We start from the raw sequence: 27,442 nt of genomic DNA, 5'->3' as shown, positions 1-27,442 counted from the left end.
GTGCCACTCATGAGCAGGAAACAGGGATACCTTGTTCTGCTTCTGTTAACATTGACAGTGCACAGTTGTGCCATTAAGAATGGAGTTGTGTAGGTGTGTAAATATAAATTAATTTCAATGTGCTTTCCCCAAGGAAAGGACATGTGGTGACATTCAAACTGCTTTGTTTGGTTTATAAATAACACAGGAAGTAAACTGGTCAGTCTGTCTTATGAATGGGGAAACTGAGGCCCAGAAAACTGAAGCCATAGGCTGGTGACAGTGGTGGAACCCAGATGGAATCTTCAGTTGACTCACTCATCTGAACATGGGTCAGCCACCTACTATTTATTCTACTCCACCCCACCCAGCAGCTTTGACCAGAGCCCAAGTCCCTAGGGCCCCACCTCAGGGCTAGCCCAGCTTCCTAATAAGGTGAAGGATGTTGTCATCTGGTTTCTGGAAGGCTTCACTTTCTAAGTGTTGGGTCAGCTTTAGTGGTGGCGTTTTATAAGGTAAGAAAAAAGGTTAGTATATGTCCTCTGGTAAGCTGCTCTGGGCAGATAGACATGTGGCCATGTGGCATTTAGGTTCTGTCCTGACCACATGCAAGAACTACAGCCTCAGACTGGATGTATCTCATAAAATAAGTGGGTTCTGCCAGAGCCTTACTGACACAGATGAGGATGCTTGCAGCTAGCCATCGGACTGAGCATCAGGACTCTAATGGAGGAGTTAGAGAAAGGACTGAAGGAGCTGAAGGAGTTTGCAACCCCATAGGAAGAACAACAATATCAACTAACCAGACACCCCAGAGCTCCTAGGGACTAAACTATCAGCCAAAGAGTACACATGGAAGGACCCATGGTTCCAGCTGTATATGTAGCAGAGGAGGCATTGTCTGGCATCAGTAGGAGGACTAATTCTTGGTCCTGTGAAGGCTCAATACCCAAGTGTAGGGGAATGCCAGGGCAGTGAGGTGGGAGGGAGCAGGTGGTGGGAAGAGGAGTATCTTCATAGAAGCAGGGGGAAGGGGGATGGCAGAGGGAGGAATGGGGAAAGAGGATAACATTTGAAACGTAAATACTTAAAATATCAAAAAAAATAGGTAGGGTAATCTGAGATAATAGCAAGATTTGTTCCCTGGGGAGAGCTGTTGAGGCAGGTAAGACACCAGCAATGGCCTTGTGACAGTCACCAGTTCACAGACCTCTCTGCAAGACCCAGCTCTCACTTTCCCTCACTCTGTGGGAAAGGCTGCCTGCCCCCTTCCCCCCCAGAATGATTTGATGTCGCAGGTTTCCTCTGGGGAGATGAGAAGCACTGCTTCCAGAGGCCTCCCACCTGTCGCCTGTGGGAAGACAGCTCTGTGCATGGCGTGCCTGGCGGTGCATTTTTACCATCAGAGTGAGGATTTCACTGACACCCATATATCCAAGGTGGAAAGCCACCGCACCCCCCAACATACACGAATCCTTTCCTGTGCCGGTAGCAGTCCAAAGCGTAGCTGCAGGAATGCTGTGGGCTTCCAAATAGGAGAGACCACCCCAAAAACTGGAGACACAGTGCTTAGTTATCGTGTTCGTCGTGAGCCAGCTCAGGGGCTGTCTGCAACCTCTCCAACAAGTGAGTTAGTTTGAGCTTCACAGATGGAGGACCTGGGGTCTAGAGGGGGAAAGCCAGAGGTTGGTACTGATGGCAGAAGTGGGTACCGAGCTAGAGCTGAAAGACATGATCCATTCCCCACCCCTTTCCTGGCTGAGGTGACAGGAAATTGTCTATGGTCACAGTTACAGAAAAGCCATCCGGGTGGACCAAAGAACTGCATAGTCCTAAGAAGACTTCCCTCCTGAGGGACCAAGTTCTTCAGTCACCGTTGCTAATCTCTCATCCAGCACAGCCACCATTCCCTTCCCCACAGGGACTTGACTATAGTAGATGACAGCGTGCTGGTAGGATTTTTCCTCCAGACACGGCCACACCAGGATCACTGTCATTGTCAAAAGCATGACTGGGAAGACACAGCGACAGCACACACTTGGGGGGGGGGGCTAAACATTCACACACATGCCCAGCTTCTGCTAGTGCGTGGCTGCTCAGCCACCAGGAACACAGCTCTCCATGCTAGCTCCCTGGCTGGCTTGCTCCTTGCTGGCCTTAGCTGTGTGAGTGAATCCCGGTGTTGAGCTATAGGACCCAGAAGAGGGCCAGCCAGAGACCCTGGCAATTAGGCTTCAGGTAAACTGGACCCTGAGAATGTTAACTGCTGCCCACTCTGCTCTTGTGTGAGAATGGGGGTGCAAACCAAGTCCTCTTTGCTGATCTTTGACGTCTCCCCAACTACAAGGTAAAGAGGGGCTATGAGCCTTTCATTGCTCTCCCTGTGGCATGGCTGTAAAGTACGTCTCACCCCCATCTCTACCTCTCCACTACACTAGGCCTATGGCTTGTCACCCACCCCTGTGCCAGAGGCCTCTGTTGTCCTTAGCACCCTTCCGCCCCTCAGAATTCTGTCCCTATCCACCAATTAGATTTCTATCTTTGTTTTAACTCCCTTGCTGGCCATCTTCCTGTCTGAGAAGGAACATTGCCACTGTGTGCCCTCCTGGTGGAGTGGAACGGAATTCATGCTGGGAAACTCTAGAGTTCATCCACTTCCCTCCACGTGAAGGAAACAGAATGTGTGAAGGTAGTTTGGCTTCTTGGTACCTCAAAGCTGTGGGAACTAAACCCCTCTCAGTTCGGTCTCTACACTCACTTATGGCTCAGCCTACCCCCCCCCCCCACCTACTGATGGTTGCAGGTATCGGCCTGAACAGATGAAACAGAGGCTCTGAAACACACCTGAAAATGCAGCCCCCCTAGAGCTTCCCACAGTATAGCCAAGTTCAGCACTGGCTCGCCATTCACACTGCACTCCATACTCAGTGGCCAGGTCATCTCCAACCTCCACAGAGACCTCTTGGCCTTTTAGAGCCTAATGCTCATAGCCAGGGTGAGGGATCCACCTTACATGGAGCACATGCTGAGTGTACAATACCGTGTGTGTGTGTGTGTGTGTGTGTGTGTGTGTTTATCTCAGTGTGTGCCTTTGTGTGTTTGTGCATGTGTGTGTGTGTAGGTCTCTGTGTATATGTTTATCTCAGTGTGTGTCTTTGTGTGTTTGTACATGTGTGTGTCTGTATGTGTATGTATCTCTTTGTCCATGTATGTGTATGTTTGTGTCCATATATGTATGTGTCTGGGCATTTGTGTTTCTTTGTGTGTGTATGTATATGTCTATATGTATCTCTCTGTGTCTCTGTGTATCTGAGTCTGTGTGTCTGTGTGTCTGTCTGTCTCTGTCTCTGTCTCTGTCTCTCTCTCTCTCTGTGTGTGTGTGTTTATCTCAGTGTGTGTCTTTGTGTGTTTGTGCATGTGTGTGTGTGTGTGTGTGTAGGTCTCTGTGTATATGTTTATCTCAGTGTGTGTCTTTGTGTGTTTGTACATGTGTGTGTCTGTATGTGTATGTATCTCTTTGTCCATGTATGTGTATGTTTGTGTCCATATATGTATGTGTCTGGGCATTTCTGTTTCTTTGTGTGTGTATATATATGTCTATATGTATCTCTCTGTGTCTCTGTGTATCTGAGTCTGTGTGTCTGTGTGTCTCTCTGTCTCCGTCTCTGTCTCTGTCTCTGTCTCTCTCTGTCTCTCTCTCTCTCTCTCTGTGTGTGTGTGTGTGTGTGTGTGTGTGTGTGTGTGTGTGTGCCTTCCCACAGAAGAAAAGAAGGAAGTCCGCTGTATCCTGAAGCAACTGCCTCCACTTCAAGTTCTCTCCTCTCCCAGGGAACTTGGCTTCTAACATAGGGTCACAGGCAGATCTGTCCTCCATCCTGAGAAGTGCCCCCAGCATTCTGTTCCTGAGACCAAAGGCCATAGAACTTGTAGATAGGAGGCTCCAAGTGTCCTTATGGGCTGACCAACTGGAGCACAGGAGTGTTGCATGCAGGTGGGGGCCCCAACATTGAGCCTGAGGGCTGAGACTTGAGGCAGGGAACAGTGACTAGGCCTTAGGGTGATCCACACTATATAAGGTGAAACTAGGACCTTCTGGTTTCCTTGTAGACTCAACCTTTTCTGTTTCTGGGGGTTACTGCCCTGAGCTTATGCAAGGGGCAGGAAGTCACTTTCTATTCTCTTGTTTCAGAACATTCCATGGAAGGAGTTGGACTCCCAGAGAAGTGTTACACACTTATTGTGCTCCCTCCTCTGAGTGACTCCCCTCACTCTGAAGTGAAGCCCCTGAGAAACAGAAGCAACAGCGTCAATGTTGTCAGCAGCTGGGTTTAGGCTCTAGCGTCCCCTCCTCTGCCTGGTGTGGGTCACTCTGCCCAGGGAAAGGCATTTGAACAGCCTCATAGTCTGACTCTCACGCCTGTGTTGGGGTGGGAGTTGCCATCCCTCCCCACAAAGCTTCAGGGAGCAACCAGGTCAAATGGTTGCCAATGGATGGACAGATCAGAGGTCATGGAGTCCCTGGGTCCTTGTGAAGATCCTGTCCATATGCGAACACAGTGCTGATCAATAGAGTCCTATATCGGGAGTAAGGAAGGAGTTAGGGCAGGCCTAGTGCCCTGAGGACACTGTTAAGTACCAAATTCCCATAACAGCTATGAAGAGCCTCTCACTTTATTTTTGGAGAGCAGTGCTGAAATCCTCAGGAAAAATGTATGAATGTATGCATGTCTGACACTTATTGTACAAAGGTCTAGCAAGGAGCAGTTAAATGCTAGGAAGTGTCACGTTCAGTTTGTGGGCATTTAGGTGTTCATTATAGCGTTCATTTTATTTCTCTGTGTGTCAGATACCAAATCTAGTGAAAGTCCCCATGAACGGCCTCTGAACCATCATGTCTGAACACTGAGCGCATAGATTAGTGGCCTGCTTACCCTCATGCCCCTTACACACCTTCGACAGAAAGAACATTTAAGAGAGCACATTTAGAAAACATCTAATCAAGTCTTCCCTGGCCTTGGGCACTTCCTATGTTCCCTGGTCAGGAGGGGCTATTTGGAAAAGTGGTCAAGTGGTTTTTACTGCTGCTTAGGAAAATGTTCCCAGTCTGCTGTCTCTGCTGATCCACCCTACCTGATGGTTGTCCTCCCACATGGCTGCAAAGGTCCCTTCTCAGCCTGCATTTGAGAGTAGCACCCCCATGGCTGTCAGATTGCCCTCAGATAGGTTGGCTCACTGGCTTCTAAGGCTGACACCCCTCCCTTCACTACTCAGCAGATTTCTTCCAGTTTCACAGTCTCTGTTAGTAGACACCATCATCAGTTTTCTGTTAGCATGGCTAAAACCCAAGATAGTCAATAGAAAAGCTTTGTTCAGGGCTCTCAGTTTTTGAGATGCCCATGGTAGATTAACCTATTTGGTCTGTGGTTACTGACATATGAAATAGAAACAAATCCACTTACCTCATGGCCTAGAAGAGAGGGATGGGGAGTGAAAGAAGAAGGTAGGGGGGAGTGAAGGAGAGGGAGATAGTGGGAGGGGGACAGAGATAGAGAGGGAGCTAGAGGAAGGTGGAAGGAGAGTGGGGGGGGAGAAGGAAAGAGGGAGGGAGTGAGAGAGAGAGAGAGAGAGAGAGAGAGAGAGAGAGAGAGAAGAGAGAATGAAAACATGAATAACTGTTCTTGGCTCTCCACTGTTAACATAAATTTTAGTTAAGAATTTGTCCCCGGCAGATATCCATTGTCCTTGCAGGCTACAATCACTTCATTCTTGTGTCCTTTGCGAAGCAGGCCCAGGCTCCTGGGGCAATCACTGCAGGAGCAGGGGATACAGCAGGGAGGATGCTGGAGTCACAGAGAACTATGGAAGAGGCAGTTGCCTCCACTCAGTCTTGCCATGTACTTCTCAGCAGCACAAAGGTGGCAGATGCTCTATCCTCACAGATGCTGTCACCTCCTCCAGGAAGCTGTCTGTGACCTCTCAAGCGCCTGTTTCATTGACTTGTTATTGTCTAACTCTACCCCTTACCAAAAAACCAACTACCGAGTAATTAACACGTACTTAGTTTTATTGTTGTGAAGAGAGACATCATGACTATAACAACTGTTATGAATAAAGTATTTAACTGGGCCTGGATTACAGTTCAGAGGTTTAGTCCATTGTCATCACAGTAGGAAGCATGGTGACACACAGGAAGATAAACACAGTGCTGGAGAATGGCCTGTGAGTTCTACATCAGGATTCAAGGGCAGCAGGAAGAGAGAGAGGGTTGTGGGGAGAGATAGAGAGACAGAGACAGAGACACTGGGTCTGGCTCGAGCTTTTGAAACCCCAAAGCCTATCCCCAGTGACACACTTCCTCCAACAAGGCCACACCTCCTAGTCCTTCACAAGTAGTGCCATTCCCTGATGACTAAGCATTCAAATACATGTGCCTGTGGGGGCCATTCTTATTCAAACCACCACAATAAGTAACCATTTGTAAAGCAGGGAGAGCAACTGATACCCCATGGACACCATGGAATAGATGGGAAGAAACCTAAACCCAGAGTTGCCTGGGGCTGAGTGCTTGTTGAGTGAGTGAAACATTAAGCCTATCGTGAGCTATGGTTTGAAGAGAAAGACAAAGCTGATGTCCAGAAAGAGGAGCTCCATGGAGGCCACTGTCTCTGAATCATCCTAGTTGAATAGCTCTCTGAGACCCAGGGGAGAGAAAATGGGCTTCCAGCAGCTCTGTCTGTTGATGTGTGGTCCACATACCAGGCTGCTTCCAGCAAGACCAGTGCAATCAGGGGATGTGAGAAGCTCTTGGAAGTGTGTACCAGACATTGTCTTTGCCCTGTCAGTCTTTCTAGGACTCAGCAGAGAAGAACCAATATCTCTTCTGGTTGGAGATCTCTGGTACCCCAGAACCTACAGAACTCCAGCAGAGAAACCTTAGTTCTTCCTGATGCCAGGAAGCCCCATCAAAAATGCAAAGCTTTCCTAGGCTCTCAATTGCTCTGGGGGAACCTCTCAGCTCTTTAGAATATGTCTAGAATGCATAGTCGCTCTACACTACCCTCCTTTCCAGCTCTCTACATGGTCACTACACGTGGTTATCAGAATTCAGGTCCTCAGCATCAGCTCTGTGGACACTTTGGGCCTGATAGTTCTTCATCATGGACCACTCTGCATGGCTGGGTGGTTAGCATTCTGGCCTTTGACTGTTGGCAGCCAGTGACATTTGTCCTCATGCTCTATCCAGGGATGACACCTTAAAGTCCCTAGACACTGAAAAAGTCCCTTAGAAGTTAAAACCACTCAGTTTCAAAACTCCTTCCTATTTGTCTCCTCTCCATGACTCTGAGGCTACAGGCGTGCTCCACCATGACTGGCTTTTACATGGGTGCTGGAGGCTTGAATTCAAGTCCTTTTGGGATCAAAGTAAGTACTCTTACCCAGTGAACCATTTCACCTGGCACACGTGGGGGCAGGGATGTGAGGTAGCTGGTCACCTTGCATCCACAGCCAGGAAGGAGAGAGAGAGAGAGAGAGAGAGAGAGAGAGAGAGAGAGAGAGAGAGAGAGAGAGAGAGAGAGAGAGAGAGAGAGGAGAGAGAGATGCTGGTGTTCAGTCCATGAAAGGATACTGGTTACCTTCAGGGTGGGTCTTCTTACCTCAGTTAGGCAATCTAGAAACTTCCTCGTGGACAGAAGCTTGTCTCCTGGGCAACTCTAGACCCCATCAGGCTGACAATATTAATTATCACCCTATGTCAGTGCTCTATTCTGTTCCACAGCCAGACAAAGGGGCCCAGGACAGCCTGAGACACAACTGTTAGTAGAAGGTTGTGGTGGTGCTGTGGCTGCTGTGGTTGGCCCACTGGGATACAGAACCCTGATGGACCCATCTTAGCATACATGATTCTTGAGTTGCTTTTCTTTGACCTAATGGTTTCAAAAAGAAAAGCTCTCTCTCTCTCTCTCTCTCTCTCTCTCTCTCTCTCTCTCTCTCTCTCTCTCTCTTTTTGTTAGCAGGTCTGCAACTTTATTTGACATTCAGCAGTTAGTTCTCATCCACATTGACTATCTGTAGGTTTTGGATGTGGTAACAGGCAGGTAGGTTAGCAGTGTGTAGAACTTGTTTGGTGAATCCTTGTCCTCATTACGCTTTCTGGACAAATGTACTCAGATGCGGTAGGGAACATTCCTTATTCCCTTGACCCAGATGGCTTTATTGAGCCTGGTGTCAATGTGCACATCTGGAGTCCCCATTTCCTTCATGGCAAATTTCTGAATTTCTTTGAGAGCCCAAGGAGCACACTTCTTGAAACCTACTCCACGGATGTGCTTGTGTGTGAATGTTGATGGTGTATTCTCGGGTCACCACCTCGTTGATGGCAGAATGGCCCTGTTTCTTCTAGCCACCCTTCTTTGTGGGAGCCATTCTGTGGGGCCCAAGTTGAAAAAGAAGGGCAAGAGGAATTGTGGAATAGAAAGTTGCCTCTTCCTTCCTCCCTCCCTCCCTCTCTCTTTCTTCTCTTCTTTTTCTTCTTCTTTGCTTTTGTCATTAAGCTCTATTTTGCCTCATCATGGTGTATGTAGGCATCTTGGTTCCTGTATGCTCCTCCATAGCCTTTCTCTGGTAAGGCAAGGACTGTTGGTAGATAACCTTTATTAAGACAAGAATCTTGCATTCTCTTGCTGGCTTCCTAGTAGCTTAAAAGAAGAATTGAACATTTACACACTCTGTGAATGCTATCTTGGCACTGTGAACCTTATCAAAATTGTAAGGAGAAGTATTATTGGCTTAGGACCTCCAAGACCAAATTCTCAACCAGAGGGGACAAAGACAGGAGATAGAGGATGAGGGAGAAGAGGAAGGGAAAGGTGGGGCGGGGAGGATTTGTTCCAGAAGAGGACAAAGGACTGCCTCTGGATAGAGAGAAGACAGACATGGACCATAGGAAAATGGCAGTGTATAAAGGTAAAAGGGGAAACCCCATGTTATGAGGAGATGTTAATTAGGTGAACGGGGGTGGGGGATGCTTTGATCACTGGACTATGATCTAAGGTTTTTAGCAAGGCAGAGAGAATGGGGGAGAAGGGCAAGGCCTGCCAGCACCATGCTTGCAACACTTAAGCTGGCTGGAGTCCCTTCGAAAATCATAGGCTTCTATTTCTTTACTATGTCCCTATAGAGATGTAATGATTAAATGACCTTCTAAAGTTTATTTGTCCTCGCACTTTGGGACTGAAACCTGTATGGTCATAAGATGTGATTTTCTCTTAATCCATTCCTAGTCTCCACTTGGCTAATAAAACATTTTTAAATTTAGTATTATTTCCCAGACATGGACAACTGAGACTGGCTCATTCTGGTTTTCTTGGTTAGCAGGGCCATGTTTTCTAGAGCTGATGTCAGGGTTGTGTCAGCCTCATGGAATGACCTGGGGCCCTTCATTTCATTCCATTCTTTTGAGTAGAAGACCGCCACGACCCCCACGCTTTTAGACTGAAATTGTCCCCCAGCCCCTGTGGCTGTGTGTATCTACCTCCAGGTTCCTGTCTCTACTTCTTGGTTTCTCAGATTCTATGCTCTAGGACCTTGGCTTTCTATTTCTCCAGCCTCATTCCTACCTCTTGGCCTTTCCGATTCTACCACTAGGCTTTTGTTTCTGTCCCCTCCTTGGAGGAGAGGCCTTCTTTACCTCTTTGGTCTGGTTTCAGACCACTCTTTCCCTGATCCCCAACAAAGTTGTCTTCTGGCTTCTGCACTTGTTGGACCCCATGTCTCTCCATCTGCACTGGCCCCATCTACAGCTTTGTCTTAGTTTACATGATTTCTAACTTAAGCGGTGAGCATCTCTCTTGCATAGCAGGCTCCCAGCTCTTTGAGGACAGGGACCAGGATTTTGTTTACCATGATCCCCAGCACGCTGCCCAATGTCTGTCACATAGTTGGTGCTCTGTAAGAAGGAAGTGAATGGAGGAGAGCCTTTTCCCTCACTGGGAAGAGAGATGCTTCAGTATGTTATACTAATAAAGATTTCCCGCAGCCCCAGGCTCTGGCAAATGCATTTAACATTTTACCTCTCCAATTCCTCTGTTGCTTTATATAACACGCTTAAACTTCTGTTTTCCCCACACTTAAGTTCTCACCGCTACCTCTTGTCTTTCACTGCCGGGAAGGCAGATTAGAGGCCCCTCTGCCCCTCCTAGCCATGCCAAGTTATAAAACTCTGGGCCTACAGTTATATCTGTGTTGTGACCAAAAAAAATTTAAGCGAATAACCAGCACTTGAAGTCTTTTGATTATACAACCATCCCTCTCTCAGACGTAGGAAGGAAACAGCCTTTGACATCGAGTGACAACGGCAGTCATGTGCCATAAATTCACGTTTTTGGCAAGCCTGTTCCTTGCCACCAGGGGTAACCAGTTACTATGGTGATTGTTAAACATGATGAGCTTTTCCTTAGGAAGATATTCTTTTCAGAATCTTCCAGATTCCTGTCTAGATCTGTACCCTGTATTCTCAGGGACTAGAGCTTTTTCACCCTGTGCTTGGATGTGGTGGGTAGGGTTTTAGTTCTCCCAGTTAGTCTGTTAGTCTTGAATTGTCGTTCATTTTGCTGTCCTTGAGTGTATCTCTCAGGGCAGGTCTATGCACACATTCAGTCCCCATGTTTATGTCATAGGACCCAGTTGGCAAGGTTGCCTGATCGACTTCTCGTTTCTCTGCATGTTGGTGTTTGTCATTTTCCTCAATGCTGTGACCAAATGCCTCACAGAGGCCACTTTCTGGTAGAGCTATTTATTTTGGCTATGGTTTGAGGACACAGTCCATCGTGAGGGAACGTCATGGTGGCTGGAGTGGCTTGTTCTATAGCAGCAGGGTCTTGTGGCACAACTCATCCACATCTTGGCAGACAGGAAACAGAGAGCTTGGACCCAAAGCTCCTATCCTCCTCAAGGCCAAGTCTTCAGTGACCCACTTTCACTATCTAGGTCACAGTCTTCCAAAATACTATTGCCAGGTGGAGACCAAGGGTTCAAACACAGGAGCTTATGGGGACACTTCACAAAAATCTTCTGATGTTTCTTTCACTCCTGGGGCATTTTAGAATTCTCTGTATCTTTAGAATTTGGCAATTCATCCTGAACATGAAATTTTACTTAGAAAGTAAACCTTTGCATTCCCTGTTTGGAAGGGACTTTGAAACGTATAAGTCTTTCTTTAGCAGAGAGGTGGATTCTTGTGACTGCTTCCTTCGTTCTTCTCCTCTTCCTGTTCTTGTTTTTAATTCAAGGACTCTTACTAAAAGCCAAAGATCAACTATGTGTATATTAACTTCGTGTTGAGATTTCTGTGTGTGTGATTTTCTCCTTCTGCTCTGTGTCAATGGAGAATTCCACTGACTTTCATCTTTATGATCAGACTTCAACTCTGTCCACTGTATCCTTTCTTTAACTGTCTGACTTGTTTCAGAGTTATGACCTTAATTTCCAGGAAGTCTTTTTATTTTTCCTAAGTGTTCTTTATTCATACTGATTCATGTTCCCATCAAGTCTGTCCTTCTGTAGAGTTCCAGGAAGCAGAAGCCACAGTGTGCACGCATGTGCGTTTGCATGCACGTGTGTGTGTGTCTGTGTTTGTATGTGTCTGTATATGCCTCTATGTGTGTGTGTGTCTGTCTGTCTGAGTGCCTCTGCATGTACCTGTGTGTGTGTGTGTGTGTGTGTGTGTGTGTGTGTGTTCATGTGTCCCCAGGTACACACGTGTGTGTGCAACTCAGAGGATAACTTTGGTATCCTCAGGCACTATGTAGCTTTTTGTTGTTGCTGTGTTGTTTTGAGACAGGGTCTTGACCTTGAATTTGCCAATTTGGCTAGGTTGGTCAGCTAGCAGGCCCTAGAGATCCTCTTGTCTTTGCCTCCCAGTGCTAGGACTACAAACCCATGCTCTCCCATGCACAGCTCTTCACATGGGTGCTGAGGACTAAAGTCAGATGCTCACTCTTGCACTCTCAGCACTTTACTGAGAAATCTCCCCAGTTCTGCATTGGTCAGGTTATGAAGTCTGAGCCTAGAAGGTCAACATGGATGAGGTGAGTTCTTCTAGAGTCTGAGATAGTGCCCTGCATGGGGAAGGCAGGACTTTGGGCCCTGAGGCCTCACAGCTCTAGTTCCTCTATGAAATAGACTAAACAGTCCCAGCTTGGCCATATATATATAAAACCCCTCTTGGGTTTGTGGTGCAGATGGTGAAAACAGTGTGAACAGAGCTCCTGATGTGGTAGACTATGGGGATGGTTTGGGTAGAACTCCTGGTAGTTCTGGCTTTGGTAGGACTAAGAGGATGGTGTGAGCAGGACTCATGGTGACTCTTACTTTTGTAGACTAGGGGATTGTGTGGATAGAACTCCTGGTGACTCTGGCTATGGTAGACTATGGGGATGGTGTAGGCAGAAGTCCTGGTGACTCTGGCTTTGGTAGACTTCGGGGATGGTGTGGGTAGAGCTGCTGTGGCCCTGGCTTTGCACATCAGTGGTGAATGAATGAGTCTTCTTCAATGAATCCTATACAAAGTCCCACACTTGCTGCACCCTCACATCAGAGTGGCAAATTGCCCTTTGTTATTCTTCACCCCCAGGGCTGTCTTGCTTTCTGACTATATATACACATGTATGCATGTATTTTAGTCATTTCTGGGCAGCTTCTCATGAATATTCATATCCAAGCACTTAGGGCTCAGTGAATGATTCAAATGTTTGTTGCACAATGGAATTGATCTTAATATAGCTGTGTCACCAAAGGATGTGCGTCTACATGGGTCTCCTCACTGGCCCCACAGCCTGCTGGGCCAGGGGAGGATAGGCAGCAAACCAACAAACTTCCGGTCCTGGCCTAATGGAGGCTTGTCTGGCAGGACTGGGGAGCCTCTGGCATTCTTCTGGCTTTTTTCTCTTTACTTATTTCTTTCTATAGAGACTCGGGGTCAAGAGAGCATGGCCAGGAAGTCGAGAGTGCTGTAGTGGCTGTTGCTTCCACTGGTACCTATGGTTTAGGTGGCGTGTGTCCTCCCATAGCAGACAGACACACAACTGTCTCCTGAGGGGTATAGGGAGACAAGGGATTAGAGATGGCTGAGAGACACTTTGGGCTTCTGGAAGAGTTGGGAATCCCATGCCTTTCTCTCTCTTGAGTCCCCTGGGGAACGTTGTTCCTTCCCTATAGGGACTCAGAGTCACCCATGTAAGCAAGATCTGGGAAGAAGGCTGTCATGGTGGACCCCGTGTCAAGTCCTCCTTGAAAGTGGTTACCTGGGAGTGAGTGGTTCTCCAGGAGTGACTATGGAGCAGACAACCAAATTGGATCTTTTTGTCTCTCTTTTGTGGTGCTAAGAATCAAACCATGACTTCTACTAGATAAGACCTCTACCACTGAGCTATCTGACCTTCACTATGTAGCTATATAGCTCTGGCTGGAGTGTGTAGACCAGGCTAGCCACAAACTCACGAAGATCCCGCCTCTCAAATGCTGGGATTAAAGGTATACACCATCATGCCTGGCCTTATCTCTTCATTTGAGACAGTCTCTCTAGTTGTCCAAGGTGGCCTAGAACTTGCATTCCCTTGTCTCAGCTTCCCCAATACTTGGGATTACCTGTGTCACTGGCCCACCTTTTTGTCTGTCTTTGAGATGGTAGAATGGAGGGGTGGTGGGTGGCACTAAACTTGATAAAGCGCCACTGTACTAGGCATAGAGCTTGGGTGAAGGACTGGAGTTGGGAGACTCTGAGGAGCACGTTAGGTGGCATTTGCTGCTCCTCACAGCCTGTGCTTACTGTTGGCAGTGGAGCTCACACAGGCCAGCTAGCCTATAAAGCTTCTTGGGTCAGCTCCAGGGCTCTGTGATAGGTGTGGCCAATCTTCAAATCTGAACGAACGAGTGCCAGACCAAAGACTCTCCAGGCCCCATGCTGCTATTGTATCCAGCTCTTAGTCAACCCTGGAGCAAGCTCAGACCCATCCAGAACATACAAGCTGTATCATACAAGCACTAAAGGAATGATTTCATATGTCAGTCTGCTGTTACTATAGCAAAGCCCTTGAGTTAGGGTTATAAAGTGTAGACATATTTCCTTCACAGTTCTGGATGTGCATGAACTTAGCACTGGTGTCCATTCAGCATCAATCCAGGGGTTCCTGTTCGATCACAATGTGGTGGATGACATCATGCAAGGGAGACAGGGAGCTTCCTCTTTCATCACAATGTGGTGGATGACATCATGCAGGGGAGACAGGGAGCTTCCTGTTTCATCACAATGTGGTGGATGACATCATGCAAGGGAGACAGGGAGCTTCCTGTTTCATCACAATGTGGTGGATGACATCATGCAGGGGAGACAGGGAGCTGCCTGTTTCATCACAATGTGGTAGATGACATCATGCAAGGGAGACAGGGAGCTTCCTCTTTCATCACAATGTGGTGGATGACATCATGCAGGGGAGACAGGGAGCTTCCTGTTTCATCACAATGTGGTAGATGACATCATGCAAGGGAGACAGGGAGCTTCCTGTTTCATCACAATGTGGTGGATGACATCATGCAGGGGAGACAGGGAGCTTCCTGTTCGATCACAATGTGGTGGATGACATCATGCAAGGGAGACAGGGAGCTTCCTGTTTCATCACAATGTGGTGGATGACATCATATTTGGGGGGAAGAGACAGATGAGGACACTAGCTTGGTCTCTCTTCAACTTTTAATAAAGCCACTCATGCCACTGTGGGATCCTCAGTAGGATCTCAATGAGTTCTAGCTGCTTCCCAATACGATTAACAGATAGACTGGGGACTGTGTCTGCAACACATGCATTCCCAGGAAAAGCATTCAAGTCATGGTTTTGTTTCGCTCTTGGCCAGGCAGCTGTTCTGTTCCAGGTTGTACCCTATAATTCAGGGATTCTGAGACTTGTCCTGGCTGTGTCCCAGAATCCTCCAGTGGGCAGCCATTCTGAGCGTAGACATTGCCGTCTCACTGCTGCAGATGAAGAGTGGAGCTCTGGAGGGGAGGAATCCGCTCCAGTCTAACACCTCAAGATGGCAGAGCTCCAGAAGGGCTCCAGAGAGCAGTCTCTCAGATGCTGCTGCAGATGTTACTGCTGATCCTAGCATCATGACTCTGCCTTCTCCCTCAAGCCAGGCCTTGTGTGGTTGGTCTGTGTGTACACACACACACACTCTCTCTCTCCCTCCCTCCCTCTCTCTCTCTCTCTCTCTCTCTCTCTCTCTCTCTCTCTCCCCCCAGAGGAACATAATTAATAGAATGGATTACTTTGGCATGTGCAGCTTTGGGAATGATCTGACTGGGACAAAGAGGAATGGAGAAAGGGCAGACACATGTAGAGCTGGGATGGGGGTTAGACCACGTGCTCGGATGGAGATATTCCAGCATTCTGGAAAGGCTACATTTATTAAATACAGCAGAATGAGGAGACAAGTTTATTGTACACCGCTGACCTAGGAGGCATGTTAACTAACTGTGCTCCTGGATCTCTGTAGGGGAGCAGTCTCAGCTGCAGTCGTCCTGGAAGAGGAAGCTGTGGTTAATACTTTCTGCACACAGCATCTATGCTCAGACTGGGGGAGTCTTGCCACTCCCATGAGTATGAGGCATTATGATCCTTAACAGGGCCCTGCTCATGTCAACAACACACATTTACACAGGATTGTGTCTGCTCCCACATGACTATATCCTACACAAGATATTAGACTGGCTTTGCTATAGGGCTGGGTAGTGCAGCAATGCCTACTTGCACTACGGAGAGGCTGAGAACTGTTCCCTTCACAGGCTTGCATGCCTCCATCCCCAGCTGGGCCTGAAGACCTACTGGAGTGCTGTAGAACCATTGGCCTTCAGTCTATATTGTAGGGATGAAGATGGCGTATTGGGATGCTGCAGTGGCAGCAGCCGAGGCAGCATCCAGGTAGACGCACTCACAGACCTGCCTCTAGGGTGACTCTTGGTTCCAGATTCATTTAAATTGACACTCCCAATTAACCAGCACAGGTGTGTCGCCTTCTACCCAGTGCCCTGCTGAGCTGGAGGGACTAACCAGGTTCCTGCTGTGCTCTCTGCAGGAGAGGAACCAGCTGGAATGCTTGTTAGTGGGAGGCTCATCACTCCCAGGCTCAGGGTCAACAGCAAAGCATCTTGTGCCCATATCTTCCCTGGGGAGGAGTAGAACAGAAGACTGGAGGAGGCTGAGGGGCTGTAAGCTACCCTTCCCCCCTCCTTTCCCAGTTCAGGACCTTAAGCATTTGGATGGAAATAGCCAGGACTCACTACAGTTTCTCAAGACCCCTCAAACTCCCTGCTCTTGATGGGGGCAAGCAGCCCTTTGTCTCAGGATGCCCCCATCACCCATGAAGCCTGCTATTCCTCCCCACTCAGGTTTTTCTCTGTGAAAGGTGAGCCTTGCTTTACAAACACGGGAACCACATTCCAGAATCTGTTTTTGCCAAGTCAACCTGTAGGTGATTCTGAGCTACCAATCTTAGGGTTCCCTGGCCTACTCTAGGACAGAGCAGAGATCCCAGGCCCTTCTAGAAAGATGGTAATCAAATTCGCTTAGGGTGTAAAACAAGCCTTGGCCACACTCTAAGTAAATTCGGTGACGTTTAGCACATCCACAGTGTTGCTCAACACGCGCATCTGTGTCTAAGACATTTTTGTCATTCCTGAGGAGATGCCTTTCCATGGAGCAGGTACAATCCCTTCTACCCACCAATGCCCCAGCAATTGACAATCTGCTTTCTGTCCACATGTTGGTCAGCTTTCTGTTACCATGACAACCCTCTGAGATCATCATCTTACAAAGAAAGATGGTTTATTTTAGCCCACAGTTTGGGAGGGTCCAGCCTGTGAACTGGTTGGCCTTGTTGATTTTAGATTTGCGGTGGTACATCATAGCCAAAACCCCATTCACCTCACAGCTTGGATACAACAGAGGAAGGAAGGAGGAAACGAGTCTCATTGTCCCGTTGAGGCCACGCCCCCAGTAACTTAGGACAGTCTACGAGGCCCCGCCTCTTAAAGGTACCACTACCTTTTCATAGTTCCAGCTGGGACCACATTTTAACACAGGTCCTCTGGGTGATATTCTAGACCCAAGCTATAGTATTCTGAGGACTTAGCTCTTCCAGAAGCTTCCCGGGAATGGAGTTCTGTGGCATGTGACCCTTGGTGTCTGGCTTTTACTTAGCTCATGTTTTGGTAGCTCATCCACATGTGTTAGAGGTCGTTCCATTTTCATGGTCGACTTTTATTCCATCTCATGGAGGTTAGCACATTTGCTTACCTGTTTACCTGACAAGGGAATGGGCCTCACAGGTCCGAGGGCTTTCTCAGAGATAACTCACTGAGAAGATCCTGCAGTCTCACACTGGTTCACACCAGTTAACAGCAAGTCCTTGCCCTGTCCTGTTCCAGCCGCTCCCTCTGGGAAACTGAAAACCGGTGCTGATGCCTGGTTATAGAGTGTGGGTCTCTCATGCCTGTGGGAACCATGTAGCCTTGTGGGGGAAACCTGATCTTTCTGTCCCGTTGGTCCCTCTGTGCCTCTCGAAAATATTGGTTACCCAGTGATGGAAAAGGCATCCTCTACACTTGGACTGAAATGAATGGAAAGAAGCCTGTAGGGGGTTAAATGGGAATGCCCCCTCTAGAGGCTCATAGATTTGAATGATTTGAATGCATGGTCATCAGGAAGTGATATTATTAAAAAGGATTAGGCGTGTGGCCTTGTTGAATTAGGTGTGGTATTGTTGGAGGAAGTGTGTCACTGGGTGTGGGCTTTGAAGTTTCACAAGCCCATCCAGGGGCTGGAGAGATGCTCAGTGGTTAAGAGCACTGACTCCTCTTTCAGAGGTTCTGAGTTCAAATCCCAGCAATCACATGGTGGCTCACAGTCATCTGTAATGAAATCTGATGCCCTCTTCTGGTGTGTCTGAAGATAACTACAGTGTACTCTTATATAATAAGTAAATAAATAAATCTTTTTAAAAAACAAAAGCCCAACCAGGCCTCATGGCTCTTTCTCTCTGCTGCCTGAGGATCTGGATGTAGAACTCTCAGCTACCTCTATAGAACCATGTCTGCCTGCACACTGCCCTGCACACTGCCCTGCACACTACCATGCTTCCCACATGATGATAGTGGACTAAACCTCTGAAACCGTAAGTCAGCCCCAATTCAACGTTTTCCTTTATAAGAGTTGCTGTGGTCGTGGTGTCTCCTCACAGCAGTAAAACCCTAACTAAGACAGAGTTGTTCCAGTTGCTTCTACTTCCAACCTTGAACCCACGCAGGGAAACAGGGTCCAGGGATGCTGAGGGGCAGAAAGAATTGAGCAAACATCTCCCGTCAGCACAGCGTCTGTCCACACTTGCTTCACCTCAGCATCCCAGTCCTGGGGATGATTGGCTTTCCATGTCCCCTCCAAGTCCTAGGTGGGAGCAGACAGGAGTCTGCAGCCTCCATGATGGGAGACTGAGGTCTTTAGTCAAGAGGGAGATCAGAAGTCGTAGGGACTGTCAGCTCCCCAAACACATCCATTCTGGGGTCCGAGACAGAGTACCCAGTACATTCCAGCCCACTGCCACCTTTCTCCAGCTACAGTCTCCTTCCCAGGTGCTTTTGGCCATCCCTGAATCATAGAAACAGCCTACCAGGCTCTCTACCCTAAGCTGAAGCCAAAGTTGAGAAAGTCCAACACCCTCCCCCCACACAGGCACCCTCTCCAAACAGGTGGCCACTACCTGGGCTAAATGGTTTCCTCCACTTGCAGCAGCGACTTGAGGGCTCCTCAGATTTTTGAAGTCACTGACTTGTAGGACCCTGAGCCACAGTGCCCTTGATTTGTAGAATCCCCACCCCACCCCCACCCCCAGCCCCAGCAGCTGCTGCTCAGAAGCAGAGCCTTAGTCAGGGTCTGGTAGGTAAGCGATGTTTTATGCAAAGTAGGGAACTGGAGAGTGTTAGAAAGAAAATACTTGCAAAGTGTGGGCAGAAAGTAGGGAGCCCCTCTGGTTCAGTCTCCTGGGCTTGAGAAATAACGAGGTATAAGCTCCTGGGAGCTGCACCCAGGGAGGCTACCTGACCCCTACCCTTACCAACCCATAATGCGAGGGTATGCCTGGGGTGTCCTGAATGGATATTTGGGGATGAACATTCATTTCTCCTCCAACTCATAATTTCTGGAAGGGTCGGGACTGCCCAGTGGCCAGGACACAGTGACCACTGCAACAGGACAGACAGAGCTGCTTCACAGGCAGAGCCAGGATCAAGAAAGGATCAGGGGATACTCAGATTTGCATTCAAGGGTAACACAGAAGAAGGCTGAGGTCCTCCAGGACCCCCATACCCCTGTGGACACTTTAGACAGCCAGGAGTGTTTTGTCCCACCTCCAGCTGTCATGTTGCTGATTGTTTGTTTCTTATCTCTAATCCCTTAACCATGCTAGAGTCTCCATTACCATCGCCCCCTGCAGGTCTACTCTCCCATTCAGAATGATGGACCCAGGAGGGGAGTCCTCAGGCCACAAAAAGCCCCACCCCCACCCCACCCCGGGCTCCAGGCTCTTCGTGTCCCCATGTTAACTTTCTGGAAGTAAATGTTTATCAACTCTACTGCTGTTCATGGGTATGCACGAGGCTGTGTTCAGCTCTTCACTTTGGAACGGGGTCTGGGACTTGGTCTATGGCAAGTACTTAAAGCAGAATGAATTAGTGAATGAACTAATGAGTGAGGGATATTTCATTGCCCATGAGGGTGGCCTCACTAGTGTGTGAGTGATTAAATTCACGGAGATGCTGAGTGGGTGAGGAGGTGTTGAGTCTGAATGACCACGCACATTGGATGCAGGAGCACACAAACACACATGCGAGAAATCGACCACCTCACAGGACAGGTCACAGCCCTATTCTCCTCACAGTTTCCAAAGTAACGCGGAGCTCAGATCCGGCATGACTCAGAATATGCAGCTGAAACAAGCAAGCAGTGACAGCGACCAGAAAACCATGGCAACCAAGCCTTTCTCTCTGCTACCCTCCCCCCCCCCAAAGCAGGATGCTCACCCCAAGGATCCAGGGAGAGTCCCCTCATCCACTTGAGCAGGGAATTTGTGGTTTTCTTTTTGAGTGTGTGAGACCTGAAATGGGTCTGTCACCTTCCTTTGTCCCTTGCCCATTGGCTTCTGTCTGATCAGTCTCTTCTAAGGTTTCCGGGACATGGGTGGACATGTGAAAATGCAGAGTTGGCTATGTGACCTTGGAGATCCCATACCACCTTACTAAGCCTGCTTCTGTGAGGGAGGGGGGAGCTCTGCTCCTACAGCAACAAGTGCTTGCTTATGCTAAAACGTAGGTTGGTTTGTGTGGTGGTTTGAATAGGAATAGCTCCCATAGTCTCCTGTGTTTGAATGCTTGGCCCATAGGTGTGGCACTGTTAGAAGGTGTGGTCTTGTGGCAGTAGGTGTGGCCTTGTTGGAGGAAGTGTGTCACTGTAGGGGATGGCTTTGAGGTCTCCTATGCTCAAGGGATGCCCAGTGTGACACACAGTCTCCTGCTGCCTATGAATCAAGATATAGAACTCTTAGCTCTTTCTCCAGCACCATGCCTTCCTGGATGCTGCCATGCTTCCTGCCATGATGGTAATGGACGGAACCTCTGAAAATGTAAGCCAGTTCCAATAAAATATTTTCCTTTAAAAGAGTTGCCTTGGTCATGGTGTCTCTTCATAGCAGTAAAAATCCTAAGACAGTTTAATTTCATGTGTACGTGTGTGTGTGTGTGTGTGTGTGTGTGTGTGTGTGTGTGTGTGTGTGTCCCCATGTCCATGTTTCCATGTGTCCTTCTATGCCAGGCTAGAGCAATGTAAAATGCTTGACTTTTAGTCAGTCAGACTTGGGTTTTATTTCTAATTTGACCTGAACAAGTTGCTTGATTTTTCTGAGCCAACTTGTCCTCTATGTAATCAGAGGCAGAGTCTCATAGGGAGATTGCTTTGAGCAAATGAAGTGATATGCGAAAAGACTCACAGAAAAACTCTGCTCATCAGGTGCTCAAGTGAGAGGCCATTGTCACCTCTGGGAACAAGGACCGTGGAAGCAGTGACTTCCCTGGCAGTTACAAAGGTGTGAGCAACTGTGGGTTCTTTGAACCCTGCTTGCTTAACCGTTTCACCCTCTTTCTCCATGTTCCTCTCACTCTCTATTCTCCTCATAGTCTGCAGATGAACTCTTGACCTCCCTGCCTGTGCCAGCTTGTCCAGGACACAACCTGCTTAACTGTCATTACCTCTCCTGCCCAACAGAGGGGACTCACCTTTCTCCCACCTCTTGGATATGTGGGTATCTTAACTAGAAGCCACACCATCATAGCCAGGGTTCTTTGTGGTCCACATCAGTTGTCTGCCCATCCCTAGCCGTCTTAGGGAATAGGGTCTGGGTCTTGTTCCTCTGAAAATCCCTCTGTACAGCATATGGCCAGATGCTACAAGGTATGAGGAAGTGATGCAGAAGAAAGGAAGGGGAAAGATCAGTAAGGACATCTCAAATCTTAGTACATGGAAGGCCAAAGCAGGGGATCACTTCAAATTCAAAGCCAGCTTTATCTAATGGAGAGACTCTGTTGCAATGTAATACAGACTAAGCTACATTGTGATTTTGAAGCCAACCTGAGCTAATGTTGAGACTCTGTTGCAATGTAATACAATACAATACAACACAACACAATACAATAGGAACAACATTTTGTTGACCTCCAGGGGCTGGGGCAATCCCGGGACAGGCACTGAAAATTTTTTATGGTCTTGAAATTGCAAGTTCTGGTCTCAGCTGGGTCAGGGATGAAGAGGTGATCAGAGCAAAGGGCCCATAAGTTCTGAGCATTACACAAAATAAAATCTACATTCTGGGCTGGCAAGATGGCTTAGTGGATCAAGGTGATTGCTACCAAGTCTGATGACTGAAGGTCAGTGCCTGGAACCTGCATTGTAGAAGGAGAGCCAATTCCCAGAAGTCTGATGTCCACACATGCCAAGCATCCCGTGAGTCCTTTCTGCATGCCCTTCCTTTCATTCACTCTTTACAACCTCTGTGTGGGGCCAGTGGCTTACTTCACAGAGAAGTGGCTCATAAAATCAAGCCACTTGTCCAGAGTACAAACCTAAGATTGGCTAACTCCAAAGCTGGGCTTCCCATGATGCTCTAACCTAATATGGCAGAAGGGTCAGGCTCTATTGTTTCTTGACACCATGGGGTGTAAGGAGGGGCTACAAAGACCCAGAGGAAAGGGCTTCATCTGTTGCACCACAGTCTTTAGCTTCCTCCATGGATAAACCTATGTTCACCTTGCTCCTAGCTGCCCCATTTATACCTGTTGTTCTGGCACAACGGCTAACGCCACCAGGCTTGGGCAAGACATCACAATGGTCACTCTGCCTCTAGCTCAGAGTCTAGGCCACACATTTATCTGGACATCTCAGCCCAAATCATCCCCTCCCCCATTGTCCCTGGGAATCCCATGGAGACTGACAAGGGAACAGGCAGATGGACAGACTGTCTCTGTCCCTAGGCCCTGAAAAGTGCTAAGTAGAAACCTCTTAGTCACAGTGAATCTTGATATCGTGAAACCTCAGCCATTTGAGGAAACCCTGGGGTTTCCTGTCCCCAGGGGAGGCTAGCCACCAGCTGTCAACTACTGCTCACCTTGTCTTGGCTTCTAGGTTAAGGCAGGAGAAAGCAGAGGTTTGTTTCTTTGTTGTAACTAACAGTCTCTTCTACATAGAGAAATGGTGCTGGTAGACTTGAATCCCAGAGTCATGAAGCTCAAGATAATTTCAGAATGGGCTCTGATAGCAGGAAGTGGAAGGGAACCCCTTTATAGGCCACCAGGAAGGGAGGCCTAGCAGCAGTGCAGCTTGGAAGAGCCACAGACTTAAGCCCCAAGAAGCAGCCCCCACCCTCTATGCTTGTTCAAGGCGTGACTGGATGCATCTAAGCAGGAATGTTTAACTTGTGGCCTGGGAACCTCACGTAGCTGTATTAAGCCTACTATAGCTATGAATGCAACCCAACACCCAACACAAAACTGTAAGCTTATGGAAAATGTGAAAAGAATTTTCCGGGTTTTTGGTTTGTTTGTTTGTTTTTTGTTTTGGGGTTTTTTTGTTGTTGTTGTTTTTTTTTTTTTTTTTTTCTGTAATAGAATTTTGTGGCTCTTGACCATGATCTTTGGAAATGACAACACAACATTTCCCAGTGTGAAACGTTGGACACACCTGATTGTTTCTCCCCTGGACATTAGGGTGTACTGAAGCCAAGTGAAGGACCTGCTTCCTTCAGCTGTGTGTGTGTGTGCAAGCGACGGGGGGGAAACCACTGCCACTCCAAGTCTAGATGCGACCTAGGCAAGGAACAAGGGTCAGAAGATGACCTTGAACCAGAGCACCCACCTCTGAATGTCCTCACTGCCTGCAAAAGGGTTGGCTAAATGACAAGATGCTGACCACAGACAAGTTTAAGGTCTTTTTCTATACCCTGGACTTGGTGGTGGTGGGAGGGTTCTATGCGAAATTGCTAGTCTACATACTGGGTGTTGTTGGCAGGAATCTACAAAGCTCTGGTCTGACCAGAGCAGCCATAGAGTTACAACTCACCAAGGGGAAGCTGGAACAAGGCAGGCTGCTGGACCTCCATAGTTGCTGCTGGACCTGGAGTTGGTAGCAAGGGGCTAGGTGCAGCGGGCAGCTAGGGGCCAAGGTCAAGGCCACCCAGTAGGAAGTGACTACAGTCAAGGTCTCACACCCAGCTTGCTGGGCCAGGTTGTGGTCCAGCAAGGAAAGCTTTGAGAGAGAAAACTCTTCCCTGGAGTGTTATAGCTCAATAAGATGGGCACCCGTCTTCGTTAGGGTCTTATTGCTGTGAGCAGACACCATGACCAATGTAAGTTTTATAAAGGACAACATTTAACTGGGGCTGGCTTACAGGTTCAGAGGTTCAGTCCATTATCATCAAGGCAGGAGTGTGGCAGCTTGGCAGCATCCAGGCAGGCATGGTGCAGGAGGAGCTGAGTTCTACTTCTTCACCAGAAGGAAGCCAGGAACAGACTGAGCATCCCCAGGCAGCTAGGAGGAAGGTCTCCAAGCCCACCCCCACAGTGACACACTTCCTCCAACAAGGCCACACCTTCTGATAGTGCCACTCCCTGGGCCAAGCATATGCAAACCGTCACAGCACCCTCAGACGATCTTTGTTGAAATAACGTGTGCACTCTATTCTATGTGGACAGGACTGGATAAACATTTGGGGTTGGGTGGGATCTAGTGGCAGATGCTTTCTATTGGCTTGGTCTGAGATGTTAGGGATGTGTCATCTGCATATGGAAGGACTTCAGGTGTCCCCATGTGACTGATTGTCCCAGTCTCCTCAATGGGGGTATCATGGCCACGTGTTCCAGGAACCTGGTTGGGCGTAGATTTAAACCCCTACCATTCTCAATTATCTCAATTATGAGAATTGCTGGGGTTCCTGAATCTGCTCGACCTTACCAGGTTTCCTGTCTGGTGGCACAGTCCACTGCCCCCCCACAAAATGATGACTGTTATGGGAAATAAAATATTCATTTTTCCCAAGTTTGGGATCTACTCCAAGATCCATGCTAAAACTCCAATTCTTCCAGTCCAAGACGTGAGTGCTCTGGGCTTGTCTCAAGCCTGTCCCCAATTTCAGCTCATAGCCCCTCAGCAGGATTGCTGGGACACCTGCAATTCAGTTGGCAAGCCTTTCTCCCACAGCCAACCCCCTGGCAGTCCCTCTCAACTAAGAAAAGGCCTTGTCCACCTCTGTCCCTGTGTCACCCTCATATCTCATCACCTGGGTCCCAAGTGTTCTCAGGGAAAAAAATCATGACCCAATCTGGGTAGTCCCCACAGTGATAGGTGCAGTGAGTGAGTGACAGCTGTGTGGGCGGGGCCACAACTCCCCCACCACAGAGCCTGGATTTCTATAACAAACAGGACACAGATGCATCTCTCTGCCAGGTCCCAGTCAAACTCTACCCAATCCAAAGTGTGATAGACTTTTCCAAGCAACCTCTTCACAGACTGAGCAATAGCCATGAATGTTGTATAGGACCCTGGCATGGGGCAATGGCTATAAGATGGCCTTGACCAAACTCTATCTGATGCCCACCTCCCCCGACCCCATGCACAACTTGTTCCAATCCTGGAGTGGACATAAAAATGTTTCTTGTTGAAACTGTGTCCCCCCATTCCTTCTAGCACATACACACAGGTGTGTACACATGGACACACACATATGCACACAGAGGCCCAGAGGACAATGATAGAATTGATTCTTTTAGTCAGTAAGCTCTGACTAAATGTGTACACTGTGGTTGACCCATTGCAAGGTGATGGTGACAGAAAACCAAACACTGTCCCCCTTTCACAAGCTCCAAATAGAGAAGAATAAGGGGCCCACCTGTGGGAGGAAGCAGGGGCTGCAGGAGGTGGGATAATACTGAGGAGCCAGGTTGAGGCTGAGGGAGGTTTCAGGAGGATCACTGCGGGGTGGGAGCCATGGGGCCTAGGAAGTAAGGTTACTCCATCCCTCATAGCTGAGGAAGCCATGGGCTGGGCTGGCTTGCAGCCAGTTGAGTGTACTGAGTCTCTCTGGCCACCATCTCTTGATAGCGAAGCAGGTTCTAAATGTACCAGACACCATTGTACGTGAGATGTTGCAGTCTACAGGCCTGGTGAGGGCACCGTGAGACAGCATCATTTTTACCCTATCTTGCAGATGAAGGGGCTAAGCCTGGGGTGTGTGGCAACTTTAGTTTTAAATTGGGAGTCTTCTTTTGCTCCAAGATGCATAGTTCACACACACAGACACACACACACACACACACACACACACACACACACACACACACACACACACAGAGATTTTTTTTTAATGACCCATAGGAAAACTGATGATTGAGATGAGAAAGTGGCAGATCAGCAATTGGCACCCCATAGCCTGCTCCTCTCTTCCCTCTTAGGTTCCCTGAGGAGGAGTTTGTGGCAGGAACTGGCTTTGTAGGTCCCAAGTGCATTAACAGGCCTTGGGTGTCCTGGGTCTCCCACCCGATGTCACAGAATAGAGCCTCCTACAGCTGCAGCTATGACACCAAAATTGGGAAGAATAAATCCCTAAAGATCATTTTCTCCTGTGCATACCCCGGCTGTTGAGCAAACATTATTAGTAATTAGTTTGCTAAAGATAGCAGCCTTCAGAGAGCAGAGGCAACGGCAGTCACCATGACCAGCCTTTCAGCTATTTCTGCACATGTAAACACCCACAACTGGGACTCTTGGCAACATCTTAAATCCTGGAGCCTAAAGCTTCACCCCCCCACCCCCCGTGTGATCCAGCTGCCACCCTCTTGGAGACTCATTTCCCTCCTCTGGTAAATAGCAATAACAACGTCACCTGCATGGTTGCACATCACAGCAGCTGTGCAGCCTTGGGGTGAGCAACCCTGTAGGCTGGCTGGGCACACGGAGAGCTTTGATGTCAGGGAACTGGGGGTGAACCGCATGGGCCAGTCAATTAGGGGAGTGAGGAAGCACGTCTGACGAGAGAGCCTCACTAATGGAGTATGTCATGAAGGGCTGGGAGATTGTGCCAGCATGTAAGCTTAGTCCGGAAGTCGCTGGGAACTGTTGTCCCACAAGAAGGCTGAAAAAGAAAACTCCGGAGGCACAGTGATAACAGCCCTGAGTTGGGGGATGCAGAAGAGGGCAGAAGCAGATGACAAAAGGCCATCTAGGTTGTCCTGAAGCACTTTGAGGGGCTCCTATGGTGACAGGGACGAGATGTGATAGGTTGCAACAAGGGCATGATGGATGCTGAGGACCTGAGACGCCTGCTGTGTAGTTGGTAGGGAAGGCACTAGACTGGCTGGAGACTTAGTAGAGATGGGGGAAGGTGACAAGAATCAAGCTGCACTCAGGAAGATCTTCAGGCTCCAGGGGTTTGAGCCCCTCGAGTTTGACTTGGGAGATGCTTGTGGGGCTTCTCCAACAGGCGAAGGTCCATGTATCCCACACAGGTCCAAGCTTGATGGCACACCCTGTTCTGGCTCTGTCTTGTTCTGATTTCTATATTAAGTTCTATTTAGCTCTCTGCTTCCAGGTTTCCCTCTTGGAAAACCCTGACAAGTCTTAGTGCCTTGGTGACCCAGCTGGTGACTCCTCTATAAGGCACAATGACGGGGACATCGAGGCCCTTAGATAGCAGGAGGGATGTGACCAAGAGCAAGGTCTCTGTCATCACCAGTCGACATGATACTGAAAAGGTCCTGGAAGCTGGGACCTAGGACGTGACCAAGTGCAGGAAGGCTGGATAAAACTGCTCTCTGTCTGTCTCTC

This window comes from Rattus norvegicus, chromosome 6, assembly GCF_036323735.1.
Source record: "Rattus norvegicus strain BN/NHsdMcwi chromosome 6, GRCr8, whole genome shotgun sequence".
NCBI lineage: Eukaryota > Metazoa > Chordata > Mammalia > Rodentia > Muridae > Rattus > Rattus norvegicus.
This window is presented reverse-complemented; position numbering follows the sequence as displayed.